Below are 7,167 nucleotides of genomic sequence, written 5' to 3' on the forward strand. Positions count from 1 at the left end.
ATGAATATATACTTATATAGTACATGATACATACCCGCATACAGTACATATATCCTCATAAGTATATATTAATTTGTATACTACTGCCAGCAGTTACATTTAAATAAATATAATCTGATTGATTCGGGTGATGAGGCACTTAAAATTAGCCGATACATTTTCCAAACACTTACGCAATTGAACTTGTCTGATATATTGCGATGCTTATGTCTAGCCGTCGCAGCGGAGGCGGCGTCATGCTGCGTTCACAGCCAACGTGTTCATAGTTGGCTGTGAATACAGCATTAGACTTTGCCATGATTATGGACTTAAATTCTTCATATGCATTCATGATCATCTCCTGCTCCTCCATGGAGAAAACAGACGCTCTTTCTCTGATCTTATTTGCCATTGTAGCGTTTGAAGATCATGGAATCTGTGTTAGACTCCTCCCCCTTTTGAAGAGGAGCGTCCACGCGCAATTATCCTGGTTGAATTCTGGTTCGAATTAACGAGAATGTTTGAGCCGGATCAGCCTTTGAGAAACCGACATAGCCTGACGTCAATCATCGGGGTAATTTAAGCTGGATAATAGGACATTTGATCGACTTAGTTGAACCACGTAAGATGAACGGGGCCCAGCTCACCTCAGGCGAGAAGTTTTGGACCACTTGCATTGAATGATTTAACAGGCGAATAAAGCCGGCATCAATCTGGAGGTTTGAGTCCTCCGAACAGCGGCAGGGAGGCAGTTTTATTACTTCACCTTCATCCCTCATCGTCGCTCGTCATCTCACAGACGCACTGACCTGGAAATCCTGTGGCGAGCTGCCTAAAATACTCAGTTAATGTTCTTGTGCGTCACTTTGTTTTGTTTCTTTTGTGTCCCTTGTTTACTTTCTCTGATCTTGTGCTTTTTTTTGTTGTAAATATGTTTTATTACTTATCCCACCAGTTTAGTGCATACACAACATACATATATTTTACTTCAGTTCCAGATGAAATAGAAATCCTCACTGCCGGGTTACAGGCGTCAGAACATAATACATTCAGATCAACTCAGGTACGTTCAGGTGACGACAGAAGATCAAATAACAACATTTTGTAAACTAAAACAATAAAAAAATATAAATAAAATAAAGCAGAAAAATTCAAGAAATAGAGAATAAGAAAACATAAGAAAAACAAATACATTTAAATAAAATTACAAATACATTTAAATAAATTAAAAATACAAAATAGTTCCATCCATTTTAAAAGGATTAAACGTCTCAGTTCTGGTACTTTTTGGTCCTCTACCTCTGTTCTTTTTTTTACTGTACAAACAATGAAAAGCTTTCAGTTTGTGGACACTGTATTTAAATATAAAAGATCAGGATGTGCACGCCCTTCTGTCGGCCTCTAAAACCTGACAAACAGGACCTCTTAAAGGAACAGTGTGCAGGATTCATGGAGATTCAATGCATTATTCATAATGTGTTTTCATCGTCTAATCACCGTGTGTTCGTTATCTCATTGGCCGTTTCATATCTACGAAGGGAGCAGTTTCTAGTATGAATTCTATTTGTTATAACAATAATAACTTCATTTAAACAGCACCTTTAAAAACAAAGTTTACAAAGTGCTCGACAGAGAAGCAAAGAATAGACATAACTTAAATACCGGTAAACAAAAAGGACCATACCATAAAGGCAATGAATACAACAAAACCAAATAAATAACCCAAAAGAGCAAATGGAGTAGAAAACAAACAAACAAATAAAATATACAAACAAAACCAGGGGAACAAAAGAACTGCATAATATATCATACAAGGACGACATCACTTCAAAGCAATTCTAAAAAAATGGGTTTTAAGAAGTGATTTCAAAGAAGTTATTGATTCTGCCACCCTTATCTCCTCCGGTAGGTCGTTCCAAAGTCGAGGGGCTCTGATGGCAAAAGCACGGTCACCCTTTGATTTAAGCCTCGATTCAGTCAAACCTCAATGAAGAACTTTTAAACGAGGGTCATTTGGAAACGTTTGCATTTCGGCTTCCCTCACACATAAATATTGGAAATATTCAGATTTCTTTAACCTCAACATATTCAATTGTCCTTGTAAATTTCCTGAAATATTATATCACTATCTTCATCATATGCCAGTTTTTCTTCTGAGGTGACGACATTATCCAAAAATAATACTCATTCTAGAAATCTCATACACAGCTGCCCTAATACTCGTATCATCTTCATTGTTTTTATGTATAACTGGTGAAAGCTGTGCAGTTTCTCAGAATAATTTTTCTGCAGTTTCTTTATTTTTCCCAGTGAATCTGAGGATATAAGTCACGACCTTTCCGGTCACAAGCTGGCATCTGCATCTTGCAGAGCTCTGCTGCGTTTCCCTGTGAAATGACCCTCACATGTTGTTTGGGTTCCCGTCTGGTCGGTGTAAACGGCTTCAGATCGGTCTGATGTGGATCAGACGGAGCCAGATGGCCGTGTGGTTCAGTGAGATCAGACGCTCTGATGTGTCCTTGTACACGATGTCCAGGCAGCGAGAGGCAGGACAAGCAGGGACAACAAGAGAAACATAGAGAGGAAACAGACAAACATTACATTATAGGTCATTTACAATCGGGCCAAAGTCAAACACATTCATCATCAATCATTTTAGACTTTGTCCATAAAAAGATAAAAGAGAAAGAGAGAATGAAAAAAAAGATTGAACAGCAGAATATATTTATGAATAGCTAAAAGGTTTCTTTTCTTTTTCTTCACTGCATTTTCTCTCCTCTGGTTGTATAGAAGTCTATGCTTCATGTGTTAAATCTGCATTCTCTCTCCTGACCACCAGGGGGTGACTCCTCTGGTTGTATAGAAGTCTATGCTTCATGTGTTAAAGCTGCATTCTCTCTCCTGACCACCAGGGGGCGACTCCTCTGATTCTATAGAAGTCTATGCTTCATGTGTTAAATCTGCATTCTCTCTCCTGACCACCAGGGGTGACTCCTCTGATTCTATAGAAGTCTATGCTTCATGTGTTAAATCTGCATTCTCTCTCCTGACCACCAGGGGGCGACTCCTCTGGTTGTATAGAAGTCTATGCTTCATGTCTTAAAGCTGCATTCTCTCTCCTGACTATCAGGGGGCGACTCCTCTGGTTGTATAGAAGTCTATGATTCATGTATTAAAGCTGCATTCTCTCTCCTGACCACCAGGGGGTGACTCCTCTGGTTGTATAGAAGTCTATATAAATGACTCTACTTCTCTTGATGTATTCCCTCAGTAAACATTGTAAACATGAGTTTATGTCTCAATCTCTAGTTTCAAGTCTTCTTCAATACAGCATGATGTTCATTTAGTACATTATGGTCATTTAGAGTCAAACAGACCATAAAGCAGGGGACGCTTTAGGGCGGGGCTACAAAGTGATTGACAGGTCGACATCAGAGTCGTCTCTACGTTAATGCTCAGTCCAAAAATGGTCACTTCCTGTTTGCAAAAAAACAAGGTGGCAACGGCCGTACTCGACGAACTCAAAGCTTCTAAACATCAGTGAAGTTCACTTCTTACACACAGTCCGTGTTTACAGACGTGAGCAGATCAAAGAAATCAAAGCACAGCTTTTAACTTCAGGCCCTTTGTTTATGTATAACTGTCGCTCCACCGCTCCGCGTTCCTCTCCGTCCCTCCCAGTGGACGTACGCATGCTAACCGCGATCAATGCGTGGTCATGTCAGTGTATTCTCGCTCCATGGAAAGTGTCCCCAGGCCCTGATCAATATAGGTTATTGATCAGGGCCCCGGGGACGAGAGGACGCTGTAATTTAGATGCGACCACAGGGCCGAGAAGACAGACGTCCAGTAACTCGTGGCTGACCTCCGCGAGGCTCATTATCAGCCTTCCCCTCTGTGCTAACTGTTACGCCGCGGAGTCATTAGCTTAATCTCATGCTGTCAGTCATTTCCAAAATAGCAGCTGACCCCATTTTGTCGAAGGAGATCGTCTTTTTTTAGGGCGAATCTCCCCACGAGTAATGAGACGCCGGTGTTTGATAATCACAGCAGATCTGAAGCTCATTCAAAACATCCGACGGTTACGAACACTGACGATGAATACAGAGCCGACGTGCGAGTGGAAAGAAAACCTATTCTCTCCTTTCTGTTTCCAAATATGGCAAAGAGGAAAAAGTCTGCTATTTGTTTAGTTCATATTTGATCATTTGTTTATATCATTTATTAAAGACAGTTCTATCCATCTTGATCTCAAATTCAAGTCCCGCCCCTTCCGGTGTCCTCCAATGGGACAACCCGGTGTTGGTGCGAGAATTGATCCTCGTACGAATTATTACGGACGTAATTTATGCGACTTTTGGGTGTTAAAAGTCTTCAAGCGTTTTTGGTATTAGAAAAGCTCTATATAAGATTGAAGTATTATTATTATTATTATTATTATTTTTAATTAAGATGAGAAATAAAATAAGATAATCCTTTATTAGTCCCGCAGTGGGGGAATTACAGGATTACGGCAGCATTGCTCACAAGTGAATAAAAGATAAAAATCAAGTAATATAAATAAACAGTAGTACAAAACAATAAAGAGGAATATTAAACATACAGACTGAATAAAATATAAAAGTATATAAAAGTTCTTCAATTCAAACGAGATAAACCTTTAGCTGTTGAACTCTCGTGCTTTAAATGCCGCACTTCTCCTTTAAATGCACACTGTGCAGCATTTAATATTCTGTTCACATTAAAATAAAATAAAGAATAAATATAGAGCCAAAACCAAGTAAGTCTCAGAATTCAAAGAAGCCTTCAGCAGACTCAATCTCTTTGAGTACAAAACACCTTATTAATTATGCAGAGAAAATCTCCGTCTAATCTCTCGATACACTCCCCCATGTTTTTCTGGTACAAAAAAAAAAAAGCATCCATTGTTGCACAGAGAGTCTATGAGAATTGGAAACGTCCGCTTCGTGGTGCGATTGCCAAGTGAGATGTTAAAGCTCTAATCATGGAGAAGGCAATAGCTGTTAACTCGGGCTGACGGTCTAATTTCACCCGTGGCGAAGCCCGACGGCAACGTACGGCCTCCAGAGTCCGAGCCGGGGAGAGATTTTAAAGTATTTTTAATGAAAAAAATAAATAATCTAGGATGGAAAGCTGTCGTTCCAACCGACGGGATGATTGAGCGACTGGAATACGTTTAAAAAATCCTGCAAAGTTTCGGTGACACGCATTTGAATAAAATAAACCGGAGCATCGGGAGAAGAACGGCTTTGAGAAAGCTAAAATATTTATGGAAGTAGTATTACAATTCAATTCTATTCTATTACAAATCCTGCAGAGGGTTTGCATAAAAGTTCAGATGTATAAATATACTGCTTTCTTTCCCGCCTGTATTTTACTATATTTAATAGAATACAATTGCAGTTGCAAGATGGATTGTTTTCTTTTCAGATCTCTGTAACAACAGTTGCTGAAGCCTTGCAGCTCCAGATATCTGGTCACCAGCGACGTTGGGCGCTTTCCTGCTTTGAGTCGACATTCGTTTCCTGCAAAAGGGTTGAAAATCACAAAAAGTGGCGTAAAAAATGGCTTTTTGGGTCAGTGTGCCACTTCATCATCACGTTTTCGTCACTTTATTGTCACTTCATCGCTGTGATATTGTCTCTTCCACGTTAATGTTCCTCTGGACCCTCAGTCTTGGCATGGACTCCATTGAAGATACATTTGGCAGACTTTTGTTCCTTCGGTTCTGAACGCAGCAGCATTGACACCATTTGGCGACTGAACAGCCCTCATGCACAGCATTCTAGTTTCTTCTTCTCCTCTTCCTCCTCCTGCTTATGCGCTGCGTTCATCTGTAGAGCTTTGATAACAGTTGTTTTTTGGATTGAAGGTTTTGAATCCCTGACCTCTAAACACACACACACACACACACACACACACCCTAAAGCCAGCGGTGTCCTGTGATGCCAGGCCTCTGCTGCGGTGAGATAGTGCTCAGTGTTTTAACTGTCAGCCTCTGATGGACGACCGCACACACACACGTTACACCGGGAAAGGTCGAACGCCGAGGCGTCACCGTGAGCAACGGTTACATAAAGCTGATGGGTAATCATTTCTAACGACACTGCTGGTGTGGCAAAGCTTTCCTGTGTGCGGTCTTGAAAATCTCCGACTCAATTTTCTCGTGTAACCTTTTCCTTTGCGTAAAAACAGACAGCTGGGTCTGTGGGAGCTCCGTGTTCATTCTCCTCTCCTCGGTTTCTTTCTGAATGGACAAAGTGTAAGAAAGCTCTGGGGCTTCGTGGCGAAACAGATCACGTCAAACTGTTGTGACAGTGGAATATATATTTATTCATGGAGTGCGTTTGAGAGAGTCAAAGTGGGCTCTGGTCCTCGCTCAGAGGTGTTTCCTCTGGTGCATCCAAAAGCTTCCATTGAGGCTTTCAATGTCTTTCGTCAGATTCTTTGACGCCATCATCCAAAAAAACGTCATTGGACTCTTCTAGGATAAGGATATTTGTATTCATCGTATAAAGATACAACGACATTAAGCTGGCGACTCAGTCAGTTCAACAAGATAAAAAGACATTACTGATTTAAAACAGGCACCAATGGCTTTAACGTGATGGAGGAAACCGCTCTGGGGAACAAACAGAGACTGACCCGGCTGTGTGAGGTCTCTGCAGATGTTGCTGGCCTTCTTCTGGAGGCGGCCATCTTACACCATGTCCAGGTCAGGGAGGGTAACTCCCACAATCCCCTGTGCTGGTCTAACCACACAGGCCAGGTCCCTCCTGGTCTCTGCTGTGCAGCTGGCATACCACACAGTACAGCACTGGCGGAGGAGGATCTCAATCACGCTTCTGTAGAAGTCTACCAGAGGTTCAGGCGGCTGGCCGGATTGTTTTAGGTTCCTCGGGAAGAAGAGCCTCTGCTGGGATGCGTTCAGGGACCAAGGGAGGTCTTCAGTAATGTGGAGTCCCAGGAAGTTGATGTTCTCCACTTATAGAGAGTGGAGAGCATGTGGTCCTCCTGAAGTCCACTATTTCTTTGGTCTTGGTGTGGCGCTCAGGGCCGAGCACACATGGATACCGATGTCAGGACATTCTGTGGTCTGTTCTCTCCATTTATTAAACCAGCATTCTTTCATGAATACAACATAATTAAAGGCTGTTTTTACGTGTG

The sequence above is a fragment of the Taurulus bubalis genome (genome assembly GCF_910589615.1).
Source record: "Taurulus bubalis genome assembly, chromosome: 13".
Lineage (NCBI taxonomy): Eukaryota > Metazoa > Chordata > Actinopteri > Perciformes > Cottidae > Taurulus > Taurulus bubalis.